Source organism: Hetaerina americana, unplaced genomic scaffold (assembly GCF_022747635.1).
Source record: "Hetaerina americana unplaced genomic scaffold, ioHetAmer1.1.p SCAF_3, whole genome shotgun sequence".
NCBI lineage: Eukaryota > Metazoa > Arthropoda > Insecta > Odonata > Calopterygidae > Hetaerina > Hetaerina americana.
This window is the reverse complement of record NW_027286874.1, coordinates 21,096,833-21,117,339: the sequence shown is the minus strand read 5'-3', so window position 1 is coordinate 21,117,339 and position 20,507 is coordinate 21,096,833.

The window sequence follows — 20,507 nt, the reverse complement described above, 5'->3', positions numbered from 1 at the left end:
CTTCCTTGTGAACAAATATTTTTAATTTTTAGATTTTATTTATCTCTTTTTCAAATAATATTTGTTTGAAAAGTTGGAATTTGATTTTGATTTGTAGTGAGAAAAACATTAATTAAAATTCTAATTGTTTTTAAATGCAATCGCGTGTGGCTGTGTAAATATTTTCCGTTAAGTTGATATTTTAGGACGAGTGTTTGTGTTGGACGAATCCATCCCATAAATCCTCATTATATTGAAAGAGAAAAACTGAGAAGGCGTCTCCACAAGTGGTTTCTAAAGAAACAAAACGAAAAGACCGGGTACAAATAAAAATGATAGCGTGAGAAAAATTGCGAGTTGGGTACCTGATCTCGTAGGGCGTTCAGAAGCCGAGATGATTGATCCAGGGGACGCCCCTCATTTATTAACGCGATCGCCGCATGCGTCACGGACTGCAAATCGGTCGATACGATCTGGAATCGAGTTTTGAAGAGAGGGCCTGGATGGGCCGACCTCGCCGAAAAATGCTTTTCCCGGGGTCAACCGGAGCAAGGACATCGGAAATATCGGTTAAAAATGTATCATCGGAAGTGGTAAAGAATGAGCAATGCGTATTGTAGCAAAAGGATAAACGAGACGGGGGAGGGCTGTATATCCACTATAATGCCCCTTTCCCCATTAAAGATTTAAGGATCACTTTAAGTAGGGAATATCAAAGCATAAACTCATAGGACTATGTGGAATGGGGGCTTTGAGGTATGGCAAGGAAAAGCTGAAGTTTTGATCTGGATACGTTTTATTTATGATCATAGTTTTACCTTTATTCGCAAGCATGTTTTGAATTTTCGATTATTTAGCCAGTCACGTTGGCACACCGTGCTTTATCAGCATGGTAGAATTTACATTTGTGCGATTTTTGGATTTACTTTCTGAAAAGGTTTAAGCAAACAAGATCATTATTGAAAAATGGCTCTCGTTCTACAAAGTGGACTGTTTCTCAAATTGGAATAATTAGTTGGAAGTTTTAATTGGTTTATATGCAGCAAAAATCTCTTCCATAAAAACCTAGGTCTCGGATGTTTTCTTTGCATCTCAAGCGGCTTCCAACCTAATTCCTATGAAAAGCCCGTCTTCTTTTCGTAACAGTTTTTGACGAATCTAGCATATTTTCTTTGAAATTTATCTAACTCTATTAGCAACAATTTCTCCCAAGGATGCAAAATACTTGTGATGTATTCCAAATGGAGCCTGAATAAACCAAAATAACACCTCTATTTTACTTTTACACTACATTTTCCTTCCTCGCGTCTAATGAAGCCGAGTGTCTTTAAGCTGATCTGCATAGTCTTCTGAAATGTGGTGTTTGGACCAATCCCAAAGATTTAACTTGTTCTGCGGTAATTAACTCTGAATCCTCTATGGCATAATTTATGTCCTGCTCATCACTTTTTAACTCTAATGTTTTAAAACTGCGCATTTGCTTATGCTCGGTTTATGCAGTTTTTCGGTTTTATGGAGACCCATTCATGTCATTGAAATAAAGTAGATAGTTTTGGCACGCCATGAAGATGTATCAATACATATATGTCATGTACGGAGAAGTTTCTTTTAGTCCTACGCTATGCAAGCAAATTTTATTTGGTGTACTGATTGAGACATTTCACCGGTATCTCTCCAGGGGCTTAGATTGAATTTACTATCTGCCTCAAAATGATATGCTGCTGGACTCTGCAATATATATCATGGCTCATATGAATAATCATATGATGATATAAATAGTTTAAGGCATTTTAATTGCCGTTATAGGTGCATTTTTAAATTTTGTGCAATTATAAATATTTAGGATTCGAAATGCATTAATTAGCTCTCTGCGCCAAAAATTAGCATTCATAATATTCAAGGTTAGTTAGGCGTAATTATAAGTTCATACGACTGCTGAGCGCCAAAAATATCCAGCACACACTCCAATCGTAGCCCATTGAGAGAGTGCCTGGGATGAAGCTTTTCATCAAGGGCATCTCTCGGTGGATAGCTGCTGATAAGGTATCTGAAGGACTCAGGTCTCTCGGATACGAAATCCGCAGCGTTCGTCGGCTGACGGTTATGGAGGCCGGAAAGCCAGTCCTCGTTGATCGCCATGCAGCGAATGTAGTAAAGACGCCGTGTGCGGTCGCCCCTGGGGGTATGCGCCAGATCTGCCACTGCTACGTGCAGGTTGACGCTTCCGAGGAGATAGAAGACCGCCCGATTGCAGAAACTGTGTGCGTTTCGGGCACATGACATCGCTTGCTGGTGCGCTAAACGCTGCGTACGCTGTGCTGGAGCACATGCAGTGGAGGATTGCTCCAGGGGAAAGGGATACGAAGCTACCTGCCCCTACTGCGGCGGACCGCAAGTGGCCGTCTCTCGACGATGCCCCGCCTTTCAGGAGGCGGAACGGCGCCAGAATATGCAGGCTTCCAAGCCTGCACCGGGAAAACAAGCGCCCAAGGAGACCGCCCCAGTACCAGGGCTAAAACCTCCAAGGCTGGTAGAGCAAGCTACCTCATACCGAACGGCATTGAAAGGCCCTTCACCGGGCCACATTCGAGCGCTCCAACCTGACGGAGAAGCCATGGAGTTGACGAAGCCGAACGCATCCACTCTTAAAGGAGCAGCAGCGCCCAGCCAGCAATCATAAGCAACAGCACCAGGAACGACTTTCACTCTGGACTTGTTACCTCCATGAATCTTCCACCGACGCAGTAAAACCCTTCTTTAAAGGGGAGGTTAAAGAAGAAAAGGCTTTCACCTAATGGGGGACAACAGGCGAAACCATCGGTTGCTACTAATGAGGCTCATGGGAAAGTCCCCTGTGGGGCCACGAAAGAAACTGACGGTAAAAGAAAGGAAGGCCGGCACTGAAACCTCCTTGGACGGAACTGAGCCCTCGCAAACATCAGGAAGCAAGGAGCAGGAACTATAGCAAATAATAGTCACAATAGCAAGGACCCTCAAGCGGATCGTCGTCTCGACGCAAGGCAAACTTCTCCTCTCACTCCTGGAGTAGTTGGTGCGTAGAAGGATCGGAAACTCAACCTGTCATGGCTAAACTACCCTTCCTGCTCGCACAATGGATCGCTAAAGGAGTCCTTCACAAACTTGAAGTACTACGGACATTCCTTCAGGAGAAGAGTGCCCTCGGCACCGCTGTGAATGAGACGCACCTTCGCCCTGGGGATGACTGAAGGTTACCTGGCTGGATTATCTACAGGTCAGACAGGGACCCCAGCGTCAGCAGGGCCGAATATATGGAGGTGAAACCATCCTCGTCCACAGGTGTAATGAGCATCGAACGTGTCGGGCGATTTCTCACGCACACGCGGAGGCTGTTCGTTGGATATACGGTCGAACGGTGGGTAGGGTCCGGGTCTCATCACTATATTTACCACCTGGGAAACCTTGGGACCCGGATCTCATCCTACTACTCATGAGGGACAGCGGCCCCGCCATTATACTGGGGGACCTGAATGCTAAGCATACCACTTGGAATTCATGGTCCCTCAACCAGAGGGGAGAAGACCTGCGTTAGCTGGCGGTCGACGAGGGTCTGAAGGTTTTGGAACCAACGACACCCACGCATGACCGAGGGGACGTTCTTGATATTGCGATCGCTCATAGTGTTAGAACGTCCCAGAGCATGTACACGTGTGTTGAATTGTCGTCAAACCACAACCCGACCACCTTGGTGGAGGGGATGCGAATCCTTGTATTCCTCTCGGTACGTCAACTGGACTTGTCGTCAGCTAATTTGAGCTGTTTCCGTAACATCATCGCCAGGGAGCTGCAATGTGAGCCATTAGTTTTGACCTCCCTGGAAATGGCTAATTGAATTTCCGGCCACCTCAATCGGACAGTAGACGGCGCGATGAAGGCCGCGATGCCACTGAGAGAATCACGACTCGTAATTCGTAATTTAAGGCGACCATCGTGCATAGACTGCAGGACGCCGGGGCGGAGCTACTTCAATGGCACCGCCGGTGGCGTTTTGTGATGCACTCGCGGAAGGCGAAAGCGATCGTCCTCTACCCGGGAAGAGGTAGACCTCCAGGACTAAACCTATCGGTAAACGGAGTCATATTACCGTGAGAATTTGGAGTTCTATACCTCGGAGTACTGATTGACCGGGAACTCCTTTGGGATCCCCTAGGCCTTCGGGTTCGTGCAAACGCGTATGCCGCGCTTAGTCGGCTGCGGTCGATTATTCGCCCGCCAGCCCTGAGTATGGACACGAAGTGTAGGTAGTGCCGAGCGTAGGTGCTGGCAGTTATCACATACGCTGCACCGGTATGGTTAGGAGTGTCGCGGACGAGTGTCGCTCGCAACCAAGTGGTGCAAAATTCTGCATCTTGGTATGCGGTCGTTATGCCCGCGTTTCCCAAATGCATGAAGACGGGAAGTTGGAACCCCTTGACTCCCTTCTTACCCGAATCTCGGAAATATTCTTTGAGAAAGCGGCTAATGCAGACGTGACCCTCATTCGTCGGGTCGCAGATATCCAGGCCTAGCCATGGGACCCCTACAAGCGCCCAATTGCCTGCCTAAACACCGAAGAAACCCTTCCGGCGAAGAAGAGGCCAAGGTTCTTCTGAGTGGGGAGAATATGGACGCCTGACGACGTGGAAGAATTCTCCTCGCCTTCATAGCCTTGGCGGCTGGAAAGGCGCACCGCTAAGGCAGCACAGACCCTTTGCTGATGAAATGCGAGTAGCTTTCATCTACCCTGATGACGATTCAGGAGTCGAGCATCAAAACGTCGGCCAATATGGAACCCCTGATCCGGTGGAAGACCCGAGAGAATTTCATAAAAAATTGTTGGACATCACCTACTCCTAAAATTCGTCCCAAATCGAAAAATTTAAGTTATATTTGCACATCTTAGTTAAGTTATAGTTGTTCCGTGACTCCAAAATTTATAATTTATCCGTAAGGAAATTATATTATGGGCTTTAGATAGTACATACACAAGATTGACTGCCTGCTCTGTAGCCTCGTCTTACGTGTAAAACTCAAAATGCCTTTTCATCTGCACCACGGGTGAATATTTTCAAGTAAGCATTAGAACACCAGATACATTCTCTTAAATTTAGTTTTCAAGCATGCGGATCTAAAATACTGCGCTAATATATCATTGCAAAGGAAATATTTGATAGAGTCTCAAACTGAAAAAGTCTACGTTCAACGGAAAACAATTTTTGCTCGACTCCGAGAATACTACAAGGTGGATAAGTGACAAAAGCAAATCTTTTTGACAGTTATTTGGACAGGTTAGATATTTAATTCCTCGCCTTCCTTTGGACCTCTTCACACGGCTTTTTTAATCCAAGCTCATTGACTCCCTCCACGCCATCCAACTCGCGTCTACCAGCCACCTCGGGTGTGTATACCCGTGTAATCCCCTTATCCGTCGTAGCCACAGAATTTCCTACTACTTTGCAATTCCCAGTGTAGAATATCAACCTTGAAATTCACAGCAATCTGAATCGTCATCTCACAAAAATTGTGTCCCAGATATTTTCATGGCCCACATTTTCAAGTCAAGATCAAGATTCTTAATGAATTATACTGTGCACTGTTTTATATTTACAAGTACGTGTCATACTGGTGTCATTTTTCTTGCGGCACATTCCATTTTTTGAAACTTAATTTTTAAGGTTTTATCCGTCTATGCTTCACGAGTTACCATACTAAACAATTGAACATTAAAAGGCTATTTACTTAACTCAATATGAGAATTAAGCTATTTTTTTATTGTTGGTCATTTATATTTGATTGCCAGGATAAAATAAGAGGAGCAGATACCTTCACAGCCAGATTTATGTTATAGTTCATCCCTCGCACGATACACAGTCACAACAAAATTGAAATCATGATCCTGACTATATTAATTTAAAGAATATAATTTAAGGAAAAGGTCAAGCTTACCAATTATTGCATGATCTGTGTAGGCGTGTGCATGTATGAATACGAACACAAGTTATTTGTATGTCAGCTTTATGTATGAACTAATATGTCTGCGTGTACACCTGGAGGTCTAACACCATCCATGCATGCTGAGTATTGTCCATACGGCGTATCATAGTTTTTCAGTCATTATAATGGAAATTATCTTTTGTTGAAACGCACGAGGAATGCCCGTTTATTTACTCTCTCCACGGTTTCAGAAGCGCCTCGTTGTCCAAACGCAACGGTCTAGTTTAAGTGGGAGCGGTGGTCGTCCAACGACGTACAGTTTGGCAACACAGATATGATAAAAAATAACCATAAATACAAATAATAATATTTTTGTAGATTATGCATCATGTGAAAATTATTAATAAACTAAGATATTCCTCTAGAATTTCAAATTTTTCGTTTCGGGACAAATGTAAAGACTAAATAATGGTTGAATATTTTCGTTAATTGACGAAAAACAATGTATTTCATAAATACATGTTTTGACTGAAATGCATTCTCTTTATTGTTGCTTGGTAAAAGGTTTCATAGTTTCCTCTACGATGAGTTTAATAAAATGGAGAATACCGTTATTTTTAGTCTGCTTAGGAGGTAATTTCATTATTATGAACACGGATTTAAATAATCGGAGTCGAGTGGCTTATTATTTTGACGCCGACCGTAGGCATCGAGGAATAGCAGTCCTTGATGCAGTCCTCTCAGCGCACTGTTTCAACTAAACTAACACCAACGGGACAGTTTTCAGTTCGCAAATTTCGTTAGCTGTTGGACCCCTCCCACAAGAACATATTCTACAAATTCTCAGTTATACTAAGTAGAACTCTGTGCATGTTCTCGTTTATGCGTCGGAAATAGGCAAAGGAAGCCCTAGGAAACGTTTTCTTGAGAATTTAGAGAGGACAGTCTGGGAAGGGAGATAAGAATATCAATATTATTTTATCACTTTTAAGAGAGAACCACAGTGTGTTGTCTCTTCATCGTGGGTGATTAGATTTAATTATATTATTCTTCAAATAGGCTAACGAAGAAGATAAACGAGGCATAAAACGGCAGGAAATGCCTCTTATATGTAATAGTTTTGAAAGTTGGCTTGAAAAGATAGCCATAGTTAATTCAGTCGCCTCTACACAAAATTCAAGCCAACTATATATGATAGCTCTAACAGGAAACACCTCAGTTTGCCGCTAACCATGGTTGGTGGACGTTCCCCTTCCGCTTCCATCGATCAATTAACATGATATGAACATTGCTCGATTATAAAAAAATGACATTTCCGTACATGAATTCGGATCTTGTTCACCTCAACAAGATTTCCATTAAGTATTTATAATTCCTGCATGCCCGTAAAGATATGTAAATTAAATTATTGACCTCATTACCATTCAGGTTTGCGAATATGCCTTGTTACAGATGAAACGATTACGACTGTAGACGTTTAGTGATCGAAGCTTATAATAATTTCAAAGTCTTCATTTTTTGGAGTATGCTCCTATTCAGAGCCTGATTATTGATATGATTTAAGTAAACCTGGCCAAAGACAGTAACGGATCATCTATCAGTACTTAAACTTGAAAATCATTGCTAAAAAGAATTCTCCGAGGATTCTTTAGCACTCATATGGGAAATTAACTCAAATGGGTAAATATTGAGTGGCAGGGTTGTATGCATGTTTTGGTGATAATTTTCTAAATATTATTAATTTTCAAGCATTATTCTGGTATTTTGAGCAAGTGTACAAAATTAAAACCTTTTAGTGTACATTCATCAATACAGATTCCTTCAAGCGATGAATTTTGAAACAAGGCTGACTTTTTCTTTCGACGGTCTCGTCTGCTTAATGACTGCGGAATATTTTTCATTAAATCTTCGGACGGCTTTCATTAGGCTTTATTCATCTCTTATCTCTTCTTTTATTCCAATTCTCTGCTGAATGGAATGTTTAACATTCGGTGGGACCCAACTTCATGCATTCAGAGGATTAGAAATCACTTAATTATTCGCATAAAGAAGTTCTCCCATCCTTCCCTGACGCGGGAATATGCTCGAAAAAGATTTAATCATTTTTTCTGTTCAACTTCATCCGAGTGATTTCATAGTGCAGCGGTCAGAAAACTTCTGGGTCTGAAAAGTCATTCTAACTTTGCCGTGGCCCCAAAGTTTTCTTTGTCGCCAAGAAACTTATGCCGCCGTCTTTGAAGCCTGAGTGAGGATAAAGGGTAAGGACATGGTGGGAGGGAGGTCTGGGGTGGCGAGAGGGGAGAAGGGAAATCTCTTTCCTCTAAGGGATTTTTGTCTTACGAGCTATTTCTTTTCCTTCTAAGTCGACCAATATTCTCAGTCATCGCGGAAGGCTCATAACAGCTTGGCCATGCACATTATGAGTTTTCCCCTACAGAATTTCTTGGAGTAATTTATGTATTCTTGAATTATTATCACGCAAGTGAATAGGTATTATATTGCTCAAAACGCCAGTAAATATCCTCTTAATCCATTTAATGTAGCTGCAATGGCTTCCACATTCTATAACGCCTTGACTCTCCTGAAGTCCTACTTGGTCTTCACTCTAATACCCAACCAACAAACTTCATAATATGAGAGCCATTAGTTGAAAGCTTTGCTCTATGTTTCTGGGAAATTATCCATTTGGTTGTGACTCACCTTTTGGTGCAGAAGTACTTTTAGACTAATCCAAATCACATATAATTCAAGTAATCTCTTAAGTCAAACATAATGGAGAATAGGCAATCTGGATTTGAAATAATAACATGAGAACAAAGTTTAGGAACAAAAATAATTCTGAGAGCACATATCAGGTTTTTAAACATCACCATTGATCGGTATCAACTATTTTACGGTGGCAAACATACGATAAGCCAAGTTTTTTAATGCATTGTTAAGTAAATGAATCTCAAATGTTCGCGAGGGATATTATTGTATTAAAAAATCGGTTCATCATTTCAACTGAAATACTAATATACAGGTCTTTGAATACGTTGTAAACACTTTCTGGACAGTGTATATATATTTGTAGGCTTGTTTATTTTAGGACTGCTACGCGCATGCGTTAGAACTAGGCAAAATAAACCTTTGCGGTGACACTTCATAGCATCTTTTAAAGGAACAAGGATTATAGCGAAAAATGTGTCCTAATGCAGACACTTCGCTATAATTTAATAGTGTGGTTTATTTAAAAATTGTAATTATTAATTTCAAGGGAGTAAAAGTCTAAATATTTTTAGTCCACAGGGGTTTTTAACTAAATTACAGTGATAATCAACTGTTGAAATTTATGACATCACCCAATGTTTTCCTTGGCCAACGTTTCACTCTCCACCATTTTCAACCACCAATTTGTACCTAATATCCCGCATCTCATAGCAAATTCATTTAATTATGATGTGTACTACGTGTTAGCAATGCATAAATGTTGCTTACGATTTATCAATTAGGGGGATAGATTATCACTGTTTAACTTGTAGATACTTGTGAAAGTATGTGATGTGTTCATAAATCAGTGGAATTCATTTTTGAAAGCTCATATAGTTGAAAAGATTCAATAATTTTGTTAACGCTAGTATATAGTGAGATAATGTTTCCATCATGGACTTACTACTCGATATTGATTTGGGAAATACATTAAGATAGACAAGGGAGCTGTCGCTGCACGGTTAGGTAGTCCATCCAAAGCCTACCTTAACCGGTAAATTAGCAATAATAAATAATAATCTTTTTATTCCCTCAAATGCCAATAACAGCGTTAGTGGTTAGCTGGAGGTCTAAGCATTATTGAATTCTCATGCTCGTTAAGCCTATTGAAGTCGATTATTAAGTCCTTTCCCTATTTCAAAAAGGTATGATTGGCCAGGATATTCACCAGAAAGGATTCGACTAATTGGTATTTTTGTTTAAATGAATGTATTGATTCACCTTTATGAGGAGAGCTTGGATTCATTTTTGAACCGAGAGTCTTATTTCGGTACATGTGCTCAAAATCCCCTTTACTAATCCACTCGTGACATATACTTTTGATTTGACCTACATTGCAAAAATACCACGATAAGATTTAATTAAAGTGGTGAGTCAATGTAGGGAACGGAAAAATCTGGAGAACTCCAGGGAAAACATACCGTTGTGTTTATCTGCACAGTGTAAAGTTTTCGAAATCAAATAAAGGATTTGAAGAAATAATCATTGTTCAGTTTTTTGAACAGTGTTAGTAAGGTAACAAATACTCCTTAATGTCAATCATGGTGATGAAGCAGGTTGCAGAAACAATAGGTGTTTTGATACACATATTGAACTCTATATTTTAAGCTTATGTTTTTATGAATTAATTGGGTTACAAATTATGATATGCCATGCAGGTGTATAAATTTCTCTTCGCTTACAGAAATATATGGCATAAAATGACACTGAAAATTGAGGGAATATAAATTATAGTATTTAATTGAATTATACTTTAGTGTCTACAGAATTTTATCTAACTTTCCCATAAAAAAATGAAAGATACTTTTTGATATATGTCCGTCCGTTTTCGTCTTCTCCCAGAAGGACTTTTGGATCTAAAAGATGGTTTCATGTGTCTTTATATATTTTTACTCATTTAGGAGAACAGATATTGTAATTTCGAAATATTACTTTTAACATTCTGATAAAATAAATGATTGCTTTGAATGGAAGATCTTGAGGTAATACAGTATTACCTCGCTGTCATCCAAAGAATTGGATTAAAACTGCTATAAACCAGCGTAATGGTCATATAATCAACATAACCAAACATTTATTCAACAAAATATTACTTTCATTTTAATGTGCTTGAATGGTAAAGAAAATAAGAGATCGAAAGTCCTTTTATGAAAGATGAGTGGATTGCATTAACATATTAGTTAACGATTCTGAGAAATTTTTTAGCCGTTTTAATCTTCAAACTCGACCATCAAAAGGGAGTTTGTTTCGTTAATTTTGAGGTGAGTTAATCTCAATGGAATTATTTCGCAGAAAAATGATTAACTTTTTTTTTAGTGTAATGAGTCAAAAATTATTTTTGCATGGATTACAAAATGCTTATTTTGTTGAAATTGTACTGCGGTTACGTCCTCATTCGTTTTTGATACTGAGAGCAATTATTGGCGATTTAATTGGAACATGACATTTATGAACTACGAACTAGTTAAACCGCAAATATAATTGAAAACAATTGTTTGATGTACGAATCTATTTTGTAGTTATTCCGATTTCATACCGATGTTATCGATTCATACTTCTGATTAAGAGGTAATATTTCCGATTAACGCAGTGTTTGGTTTAAAAAGTATGCAAAAATATAATTTGAAATCATTAGTCTGACCTTTTTCATGGTTGGGGCAACCATTTTTAAACACGCAATTCATAGTTCAGGAAGTACGACCGTTTCATTTATGAATTATGTCCTCTACTCCGAAATAAAGATGTACTCGGTATGCAGCTAGCTGTAGATGCATAATAAACCAAATACGCCTGGGCTTCATGACGAGGTCGAGACTCGCCTAAGGGATTGGTAAAGTCCTTCTTTTTTGAAACCTGGAAATGAAAAGGTCGATTTTGCAAGTTTAATGTCCTCATCGTTGGTCTTCGTGGCCAGCGCAGACTTTACCAAGGGAAATAAAAGGCCATCGAATCACTTGGAGTACCCACGTCTATCCGATCACGTCACTGCTTTCGGAATATGGGCGCTCGTAGTAGAGAGGGCAAGCCTTCCTTCCTCCTTAGACCCCCGCCCCCTCTTCTCTCGGGCCCTTGCATTTATCGCAAATGTATGGGGGGAGGGGTGAAGTTAGAAGGAAGAGAGAGAGAGAGAGTGTATGAGTGTGTGAAGGGAGGGGAGGATCACGATGGCGTGGTGAAATGCTGCGCGGGGAGGGTTAGGCAAACTAAAACAGAATCGAGTTTAGTTTGCCGCTCTAGGGTTCACGACGAAGAGCAAACATTCAATGGATGATGGTATGGATTGGTTGCCGAAGGGGCGGAGAAGGGGAGACGAGGATGTGGGTGTGTCGGTGGATGGTGAGGGTGAGGAGGCACTGACGGCGAGAGGGTGAGGCGCGTGATGTGGGTCGTGGAAAACCCTCCACGACTCAACCGAGTGAGAGCCAACGAGGACGGTTAATCGGAACCGCTCACCCGAATGGTGTGGCTGTAGAAGCACTGGGGAGTCTGCACGACGCGCGCGCGCGTGTGTCTGCGCTTGTATGTGCTCTCATGTGCTCTCGCGCCTCGACAGCCCTGGGGAAAATGCGATAATTAAATAAGTACTTTGTATCATCGGTTTGTAGTCGAACTTTGCTGCCGTGACGTAGATGATTGGAATGGTTTATCGGGCCCTGAATGTATCCAAGGTGAGATTGAGTGAATTCCTTTACTCCATTTATCCCGAAGGACCGAGGGAGAGGAGCGAGTAAAAATGAAAATAAAAAGGCATTGTGATTCTCATCATCCCAGAAGGTAATTGAAAAAACGTTAAAAGTTTATGCAATGAAATTTTCTGATACCAGTATCGAAAGCTGTTAGTTAAATTAATCAAGGTTGGAACCAAACACTAGCGGAATATCAGCAAAATAAAGTATTATATCTAGAGGGAAAAAGCATGCAAGTAAAATTTTACCACACCTCCCGATCTACTAGACCGAAAGAATAATTTCGGTCAGCTTGCAGAAAATTTGATAGCGTAAAATAGCTTAAAGACATTTTATTTCACAAAGCTGATTTGCAAGTATACCAATGATCAGTTTAGTTATTCTATTTTATAAAAGTATTTCTTGAATAGATGCCTTTGTAGTTATTTGGAAATGAGTTTCAATTAACATACCGTTAATAATTTCGGCCGTTGTAGCGACATCGCTGATATTCATGGAAATTAACGGGGAAATAATTTCCTTACACCAATATGGAAATTATAGTTTTAATGCTGCTGAATGATTGTACTCCCTGTTCAGCATATACATTTTATTTTACAGATTAAGTTTTTGATTTTTGCTAGTTTTATTGCGATTGTGAAATCTCGCCATTTAAATACTCCATCAATAAAAAGATATTATTCAGGTATTTTAATGATAATTATTTATGAGCGAATTTAAGTAATATCTTGTTATTCTACGGAGTTGTGACCCACTACCCACTTGAATACACGCAATAATTATATTTTCTTATGCACAATTTTAATGCATTTTAAAGAGAAGACAAAATAAGTCTGTGAAAGTCGGTGGTTAACACCCGTACGGCGAGGTAAAACAAGACGGATTGGAGGTTTATAATGGCTGTGATTTTGACCCATGAGTTTTCTCTTTGCTCTTGTTAAAGGATCAAGGGTTCTTTAGCCAAATATTACGAGGTTACCTCAATAGCAGCACGGATAAATGTATTATAAATTTAAATAATAAGTAATATCGGACATTACGTTCAACTGATTATAGTTTTTAATATATTTGAAAGAAATTTCAGGTGTGCTACGTGCAGTGTTACCGAATTAAGTTCTTTATGAATTATTCATACCTAATAGAGCCTTTAAAGAAAATGTGGATTAGTTCTACCTCTAAGCATTGTTTTAGGAAACGCTCTACATAACGGTTATTCCATGCTTATTAATAATCACTTAGACTAAGAACGATTTACAAAAGAAAATATTAATGGAAAATCTAAAAGTTGAAATCATTCGTAAGTTACTTGAAATTTTCAAATCATTAAAAACCTTTATACGGTAAATGCGCATGTACCTTCATCATTTATCCATTTTCCATCACTAAAAAAATAATTAAAGTTATATTTATGGAAATAGAATAACCTTTAACTATTCAGAATTTGAAAATGTCATCAAGGTTTTATTGCTCTGGCTTATTATTCTAGGATCATGATGCTAGATAGATTTTTAATATTAAATCTTATTAATTGGTTTACAAACCATCATGTCTTAATATAATAAATGAAAATTTTAATAAGGAGACGAAATTTGGCGCATATAATTGAATGGTGGGGCGATTTAATATTAGTATTTTTAGTAACCTAAAAGCCACCGCTAGAGTGTGTGATAGGGCGTGAATGCTAATGTTTGTAAAAATTAAAGTGCTATGTGCGTATGTATTAACAAATGGATCCTTGTCTCAAATATTTACATGTATAAAGGTATATTCGTCTATATTCACGAGCTCACTCTGTAATCTACCCACAAAACGTTATGTATAAGGGGGTGTGTGTAGAAATGGAAGTAATATTTGCCGTTTATAAATGGGTGACCTCCAGAGTAAAGATTCAGATTTAGAAGAAAAAATTGACGGGTGCGAGTTATTCCCACATACGGAAAGAATAAACCTGGCATTTAATTAATGGCGTGTGAAATGAATACATACATTCCAGTGGCCAGTTCTTTTCCCTGGCCACCTGAGGTCTCCCAAACAGGTCCGGTACCCAGGAAATTACGTAACCGGGTTTAGTCGGTAGTGAACAAATGCCCCACGCGAATCTAAGCTCACTAATATCCTCTGAATAACCGAACACTCTATCCACTTGGGTATCAAATTACCCTTACTTTATATCAAAATATATCTCCATCGAAATCTGTGTTCTCCGAGTAAAATGTGATTAACTTCCGACTGACATGTGAAATATGAGCTGTGGCATCTTGTAAATTATACTCTGTATCTTTAGTCACATTTCGAAGGAAGCACAGCTAAGACCGGCATCTATTTCTCATTATATATTCTCATTCGTTCTAAACTTAAATAAACCGTAACCAAGCCAATGGTTCACACTGTATTGTCAGAAAACCTTTACGCAAACGTTTGCGTCCTATATATCTTCGCAGTTAATAATCACAACATCCTGTGATATTATTCTAGTAAATCCAAATACCAAGAGAAAATCACTGGTTCTCATGAGGCATATCTAAAAGCCGCTTAAACATAAATCTAATTGTGTCAACATTCAAATTTTTAATATTTTAGAATAATCATGTTTTCGGTTTCGTTAATAAGTACTGTTTGTCAAGAAAGAATTTTCTGCTGTGAATAATTTTTTTCATCGCGTGAACATGTTACGATAGAGTTTATCATGACCATAGATTTGTTTTTCGATAATTTTAAGGACTCAAGAAGTAATCGAAGAGGACTTGTAGAAAATTTCGTGTAAATATACATATATCTTATTATTTAGATAGGGAAATATTGGGCGGAATTTTTCCGCATTACCTTATCCGCCCATAATTTTCCAAATACGAGTGGATTAGGATGATTAAAATACTGGCGAAGGTCGAAATGTTTCCCCAAAAGTTTAATGGGACATGAACTACACGGAAATCCAGGAGAATTGGTTCGGTGTGTTGGTTAGGGGGACAAGGTGGTGTGGTAAGGTAATAATAAGGTAGAGTGGTAAAATTTCTTTTCTCCCGACAAGGAGCATACGAAAATTTCTATTAATGTTCAATCTTGTATGATTATCATTACTTATCTAAATATGCATTGTAAAATCCAGTCATGCATATGCAAAGTGCGTACCGAATTTGCGAAGAGTCAGTTGGATTACATATTTTCTGTTATACAGCGTAATTACTCAAGATTTTTATTTGAAAATAGGTGTTTGTAAAATTGATTTGAAAATTTAAGAGCAACTTCGATTTTAGAATGCCCGAGATCTCTAATTCTGGTTGTGTAGAAAGGAATTGAGCGACTGAGAGGTCTCAAAGCTAAAGCAACGTTGATTTCAACCAAAGTTTCTTATCCTCCAGATAACGACTCAAAGTACTCTTAGTCTATGTTTGAATGGGCTCTTAGCTGTTTACGCCCAATAAACATTTGACTTCGGACCATAGTGAGTTTACGAGTTTTACTCCACGACGAAACGACCGTGCGTATGATGCCGGAAAATATGCCTCAGTTGATGACGCTCGTTGATACTCTTTGCGTCAAGATATGACATGGACCTGTGGTGATGTAAGAGCCTTTGCTCCTATTTTCGAAAAAGATTGTTTCATTATATGACTAGTTTTATTCCAATCTTTCTCAGTTTCTCAATAGAACAATCGGTAAACAACAATTTAATTTTTCATCATGCATGAGTCGTAAAGCTAGAAAATATTTTTATGACGGCTTATAGTGGGACCCAGCTCACTAGAGATTTATTTACAAATAATGAGCCAAGGCATTGTTTCACAAAGGAAATTTTTAAGCTAGCGGTAGCTCCCCGCATTTGAAGCAATAACCTTTTTGTAAATTGTTCACCTCTACCAATTAGACGCCATTTTTTCTTTACGTGAATGAAACACAGCAGGCACCAGGGGGAATTGCAAAAAATGTCTTATTCTTATAAAATAGTTTCTGTCGATTGGAATGTTGTTGGTGATAGTAAAAGCATAGCCAAGCGTAGTGAAAACTCAAGATTGTTGGCAAAACCCGTGGCGGACGGAAGTTATGGGAAAGATGACGTCCTCATTTGGAATATCCAACGAGGGAAGGAGTTGTAAAAGGATAAGTAGTCTTAATAGCCCCGTGGTATGGACACATTTAGAAAATTTTCAGGTCCCCGTTAATAGAGAGGCAAAATGAGTTCCAGGGCAGTTTGGGTGAGAGGCGTTGAATGGGAAGGCGGAGAGTAAAAGGATAAGGTGGATGTAATGACCAAGATGTTTCGAATGCAAAAAGAAATAATGGCGGTGGACATGATCAAAGAGGCAGCAAGGGGAAATGAGGGTAAAGGGCATGGAAAAAGGGAAATAAGAACGGGAAGCAGAGGAGCAGGGGGTTAAGGCAGATGGGACGCCAGGGATAAAGACAATGACAGAGGTCTGGCGAAAAGGCATAAGGGGATGTGTGTCACTCCCATTACTGTGGCTTTTAGCCACGTTTATCCCTTGAGAGAATCTTTTGATGCTACAACGGAAAAAGTAAAAATATTTTGAGATATTTCAAATGATGTTTAATTTTTAAGCCTAATCAAAAATAATATAATGTAAACAAGGATTTGAGAATGTTATTTTTAATAGTTTAAATGCAAAAAATCGTAATGTTATTTATTAATTGACAGAAATTGTACTGTGAGGAAAGAAATACACATTTGTCCTCTGAACACCTATGCATTAACGAGGGATCTGTTGACATGAAAAATAAATTATCTGATGGAAATTTTGGCGAATTAAATGCTCCCATAATGACTGATATTTGATTAATAAAGCCATCATTCATCATCATAAAAGGTATGCCATCATTCATCGAAAATAATGTTTTCCTTTCTTTTAGTGTGAGTAAAAAAATTACAGAATATTATTCATCTTAAATAAGTAGAACTGCGTTTTGTAATTTATTTATAATCGAGTAATCGATTTTTTAAATCGATTAATCATTCTTTAGATTTTCTTGCTACGTTGCAAACATTTCGCAATGGCTATTTCTCCTTGTTCATAACGAGTGCAGGTAATTCTGAAATAAAAAAAGACTGCCACAAAAAATCGAACTACATATACAAAATCTTAATTTTACTAGTTTTAATTATAACTAAATAAATAATGGTGTGAATATATATATATATATATATATATATTATTTATTATTATTAGGTAATCTACCGGTTAAGGTAGGTTTTTGGATGGACGTAATTACTAATTAAATAATTTGTGGCCCCCAGCAAAACACAACAACCTACTCTACATCAAGTCCCTTTTCAGCTCAGAGTACTTCCTTCCTCCCTTCGTCCCGTCCAACATCCCTATCCTGTTCCTTCCCTTTCCTCGTTTGCCTAACATTCTCCCCTCAATTACAGTCTTCAACATCCCGCTGCCGGTCAATACCCCCTTCAGCCACTTTTCCTGCCTCCATAGGATTGCTCCTAACATACCCCTCTCCTCGCTCACCATACCAAGTACTTCCTCGTTTGTTTTCTTCTCTGTCCATTTCACCTTCTCCATTCTTCTCCACACCCACATTTCAAAAGCCTCCAGCCTACGTCTATCCTCCTGCTTCAATGACCACGTTTCCGCGCCGTACATAGCTACGCTCCTTATCAAAGTTTTTACGAGTCTTTTGTTAATATCCTTACTCAACGTCCCTCTCATCAACTCCCTCCTTGAGAAAGCCTCTTTGCCTAGCGCAATTCTTCTCCTTACGTCCCTACTACTTTGACCGTGTTAGTCCAAAACACTACCGAGATACGTAAACTGTTCTACCTGCTCTAGTTTTTGCCAACCTATTTTAATGTTAAGCTTAGCCTTTTTTTTCTAGAAAATCGCATAACCTTTGTTTTATTAATATTGATTCTCATCCCATACCTGTCGCACTGAATTTCCAATTCACTAAGCAATGCTTGCAGCCCCTTGGCTGACTGACAAACTAAAGCTTGGTCATCAGCGAATTTAACTGATTTTACGAATTCCCCGCCCACTTTCATTCCTACCTCCAGTTCTTCCCATGCCTCTTTGATCATTTCCTCTGCATACAGGTTGAACAGCAACGGTGATAATGGGCAACCCTGCCTTACACCCCTTCCTAACACTGCCCATCCGGACTCCCCGTTCCCCACCCGCACCTGAGCAGTCTGAGACATGTACAGGTTGTGGATAAGCCTCCTTTCCCTCCAATTTAATCCTATTTTCTGCAATATACTCATTAGTTTTTCCCAATTCACTCTATCAAACGCTTTTTCGAAATCTACGAAACAGGCAAATACCTTCTGGTTGTGTTCTATATTCCTCTCGATTAATACTCTCATTACTGCAGTGGCATCACGCGTACATCTTCCATTCCTAAACCCAAACTGATCATCCCCTAAGTAATCATTTGCCCTACTCTCTATCCTTTTGTTTATGATCCTGAGAACAACTTAAGCTGCGTGGGATATCCAACTTATCGTCCTGTAGTCCTCACAAGATGTAGCCTTTACATTTTTCGGAATAGGAACTAAAACTGATCTCACAAAGTCTTCCGGCCAGATTCCTTCCTCATAAATACTACGGATTAGCCCATATAGCCCTTTCCTCCCACATTTTCCTAAGCCTTTTAAAAGTTCCGCGGGAATGTTTTCCACCCCCACGGCCTCATTTAGTTTCATCTCCCTTAATGCCCTTTCTATCTCATTGTGTAGTATGCCTGGACCTAAGCTATCTTACTCTACGTCATGTTCCTTTTCTATGTCTAACTTGTTGTCTAAATGTTGGTCTAAGTTCTTTACTATACAGTTCTTTTATATATTCCTTCCATCTCTCTTGGATCTTCCCTGCGTCAACTATTACCTTACCCGCCTTATCTCTAACTGTTAGCATAGATCTTCCTTTCTTACTTCCCGATAAAGATTTAACTTTACTGTACAGCGCACCGATTTCACCCTTCCTCTGCAGACTTTCCATATCCTCGCACTGCGTCTTCCACCATGCTTCTTTTGCTTTATTTGTTGCCCGCCTCAAATAATTGTTTAATTCTTTGTACTTCATTTTGCCTAATTCTGTGGTCCCCGCGGTCTTCCTCTTGGGTAAACCGTAGCACCCCACCTCATAACCATCTCCATTGCAATCGTCACATTCCAATCCCCCATCACTATCAAATGTTTCCCTGCCGGAATACACGCGATTATGTCCTCTAACTGATCGTATATCCTATCGACCTCCTCTTCCGTATGTTTGCTCGGTGGCATGTATACCTGAGTAATAACCAAGTTCGTCAGTTCTGCTTTTATCTCTACTAGTAGTATTCTATCCGTTACCTGTTCTATGTTGACCACGCTTCTCCCCACCTCTTCATTTATTACTATGGCAAGCCCTCGTTGGCTCTCGTCCCCGCCGCTGTATATTATTCTATACTTATCACTCCAGTAATCCCCGCTATCTTTCCTTCTTACCTCGCATAGACCTAAAATATCGATATTTCCCCTTTCCATCTCTCGCTTATCATTATCCAATTTCCCTGTCCTCATCATTGTCCTAACATTCCACGTTCCTATTCTAAATAAATTGGTCTTCTTCTCCTGCGTCTTCTGTCCTGCTGCTGCTGTTATTCCCTTGCAAGGGTTTCGTGGGTTGACGACCGCGGAAGCCATGTCTCCCCCACTGCCGGGCTCGACACACGGCCGATTGGGCCGAGCTACGTGGTTGCCAGGACTCAAAATCTCTGTATAGTCCATCATGTAAATCTTTGGAATGATAATTGAGGTGGTTTCCCGTTGCCTTCCTCAATAGTGTTTTCACTGCTCTCCATAAACCTCTTTCACTAGTGGGCTAAGGAGGTATTCAAAATGACTTTAATGGAATTGGTTAACATATTTTATGAAGAATGTTTTTGAAGATACACTCAACACGTAAATGATGTAAAATGATTTTAGAATTTTGATGATAGTCTTGAAACATAGAGCAAAATACAATTATGATGTCCGGAAACTGTCTCTTCCATTACGTTAATTATAATATCAAATGATCTTTTTTGCCATTGATAAAATTGTTGTTGTAATTTTAGCATTTTGTGGTGGTCAATTTAAAAATTTATGAGTAATGCCCCATAATTTGTTGGAAGAAGCCATAATATCACTGCTAC